Genomic DNA, 3,519 nt, shown 5'->3' on the forward strand with positions numbered 1-3,519 from the left:
ACAAGATCATCTCATGGATGAAAAGCAGCTGGTTAAAGGTTATGCTGGTAAGCAGAGGAACACATTTTTAAGAGTTTGTGGTCCTGGCGTAGTCTCCTTTTGATTAAAGGTACACACCCACAATTGGTCAATTCAGTTCATAGTATAGGAGTGCTCTTGTATTCCTTGCCGATGCTAAGCACTCACATAGTAATGCTACAAGTAATGCTTTCCACCATCTCTGATTGTCTAAGAGACTGTTCCATCCTGACGAACTATGACCTGGCCTTAATTATTTATGCCTTGCTCATCTCTTGGCTGGACTAGAGCAATATGATATACCCGGGCATGAACCCTTCAGTGCTCAGGAAACTAGTACAGAACCTTACAGCATGCCTCCTCCGTAACACATGTGACCACGGACACCTCTGCTCCCTACCTGGCTTCCCATAGAATATCAAGTTCAAGGTCTCAGTCCTTATCTGAAATGGCAGTCCCACACACAAAGTTCTCCACACCACTTAAAAACCACAGTGTGAGTAAGCCACTGGCAGAATACTTGCATAATAAGGCCTCCGCACTCCATGAGTACAGTGAGAGGGATATCACACCAGGCTTTCAGAGGGGATGTTCAGGGTGTGGTAGGAGAGAGATCGTGGAATCTACCACTTCGTAGACCCTGCAGTCCCAACATGCTATAGAAGTGGTGTCTGGGGCTGAATCTGCTCTTCTAGCCAGTGGGCCCTTGTCACTGTCCCCTTTAAGGAGAGATGGGCCCATCCCCAGTTGTAACTAATCAGCTGCCTCCCAGATGGGGCTGTGTAACTAGGGGTCTGGTGATTGAAGAGTACCTGAACCCAGATCCTCAAAGGTATTTGGGTGCCTAACTCCCTTTGAAATCTGCCTGCCTGGTGAGAACTGCAGGGAGCAAGTAGGCTCCTGCAGGAGTCTTTAGGTCAAGACAAGGGCTGGAGGGGCTGAGAGAAATGTTGGGGGGGCTCTGTGAACTGTAACCTGTGTTGGGCAGAGGGACTACTTTATTTTGATATTTTTACCCATAGTAGGGGGTTGGGGGGTTGTGGTATGGTGTTGATCCTTCCTGGACTGGTGAGACAGTCCACCAGCGTGTAGCCTTGCGCTGCAGTATTGCAGCCCCACATCTTGGTCCTGAGTTGAGAAGTGATCTGTGCCTCCCCAGTACACACCCCCAATTCAGCCAACATAAAGCCAGTGTGTTATACATCTGTCTACAATTCTCAGTGTGTTAAGTAGGACTTTACTTTAGCAATCCCATTGACTGTAATAAGCTGCTCAGGTAAAAGCCTACTACATTCTTGGAAGATTTCTCCTCGAATATCTAACAGTGGAATGTCTACTATGATCCAGTAACCCCTTAATAAGTTGTTTAAAGCATCAGGCCCTCATTTTTCCATCTGATGTCTTGTTCAAAATGTTTTAACAACATTTTTTGGTTGGAAAAGCAGAAAGAAAAGTAAAATGTTCTTTCATCAGAAAATGAGTTACAGGTCTGTACATCATCGCTATAGTTACTGCTATTTAAAACCATATTTCTCAAAAGGTCTTTAACATTGTATTTTGATTATTTAAAGTGTTGCACTGTGATTTTTCGATTTCTCCTTCTTACTTCTCTGGATGCAAATTAGTCTAAGGCTTGGTCTACACTTACCCCCCAAGTCGAAGTAAGGTACGCAAATTCAGCTACGTGAATAACGTAGCTGAATTCGACATACCTTACTTCGAACTTACCGCGGTTCAGACGCGGTCCACACGCGGCAGGCAGGCTCCCCGTCGACTCCGCGGTACTCCTCTCGTTGAGCTGGAGTACCGCAGTCGACGGCGAGCACTTCCTGGTTCGATTTATCGCGTCCAGACCAGACGCGATAAATCGAACCCGGAACTTCGATTGCCAGCCGTCGAACTACCCGGTAAGTGTAGACTAGCCCTAAGTAGTAAACTCTAAATTTGTAAGGGCTGATCCTCAGCTGATGTAAATCAGCATAGTTACTCTGAAATCAATGAAGCTACCCTGACTTACACCAGCTGTGGATCTGGCCCATGTCTTATAAGAGAACTATAAGGAAAAACCCTGGCCAGAGAAAGATATTCTCCTATTCGTTATCTTTAATATATATTGGAAACAAGAAAGCTTTCGAAGGGAAGCACCTTTACTGCACCTATTGATTTCCTTTATTTAAAATATTAATGAACTGACCAGAACAAGCTATTTTTTTAAATAAAATCAGAATTGAACAATCTGCATGATGTTTTCTACATGATTACAAGTGTTTATGTATTAAAAACAGAATTAAAACTGATTGGTTGATAATGACTGCAGATGCTGACCTTTGGAGAGATTTATTAGTCCTGCAAACTGAACTGGGCAACCTACTCACTCTGACCTTGATAGAGGAACAGAAATCGTGTACGGTAGGTTTAACCCCTTCTTGATTCTAAAAATAAATTGTGGCTAAAAGAGCCGTATCAGGTTGTAGTTAAAGAGCAGCATTTCGAGGCTGTGTATGTTATTGCAAATTAAAAAAAAATAGTCTGTTCACTGAGAATCAAAATATAACATTACATTCAGCTGATTCTTTACTAACTAATCTAAAATGCTAAAGAATACACATTTTGTTTAAACACACTGTATAATTAAATTTACTGTTCATATGCCAGTAAGGAAAGCTCCATATGCATCATACACTAAGGATTATTGGTCCTTGATTTCAGCCACTCTGGGTCTGATCCAATGCCCGTTGCAGTCAACGGAATATTCCCAGTGACTTTAATAGGCGCTGGATTAGGTCCTATGTGTAGTGAAAGATGTAACTTGAAAGCAGACATTTATCAAGATAAAAAGTCAATAAGAGCTGTAAATATCTGAGAAAATAATTTAATTGCAATTTAGGTTTAAATAATGATGGTAGCTTGAAATGCTTTCGTTTACTTTTTTTTTTTTTAATAACTCACTCTCAAGAGCCAGTTAATGAATCTTTTTGAGCTCACAATTCATGTTTATTGACTATTTAATAAAGTACCCTACAGTACTGATGGATCCTGCATATAGCAGGTACTGGATTCTTTACTCAATTAGAAGCCAAACTTCACAGCTTGTTCCTGTGCGTTTTAGGATAAAGCAGTCAAGTCTGGACTGTCTTGTAAATGGATTCAGAACAGCAACAACTGGTTACATGAGTAAATCTTAGATAACAGCGGAGTGGGGGAGGGAGAGGTGGTTGTTTTGTTTCTTTAAACCACCCTGTGATCTATACTGTAATCTGTTTTGTCTGTTGTCTCTGACAGTATCACAGGAAACCCGGCTTGGCTAGATTGATTGGTACCTCCAACTTAGCCATTTCCTTGCAGAATGGCTGGCTTTTTTTGCCTAATGATGTTACATTTGTCCTGCAGATGATGTAGAGCACACTGCAGAGGATGAACGGCTCTGCTCTGATCACTTCTTACTTGGCAAGCACTCACACTTCACACCAACCGTCCTCAGCACCATTAATATTATATATA

Source organism: Terrapene carolina, unplaced genomic scaffold (assembly GCF_002925995.2).
Source record: "Terrapene carolina triunguis isolate 2854851 unplaced genomic scaffold, T_m_triunguis-2.0 Scaffold262, whole genome shotgun sequence".
NCBI lineage: Eukaryota > Metazoa > Chordata > Testudines > Emydidae > Terrapene > Terrapene triunguis.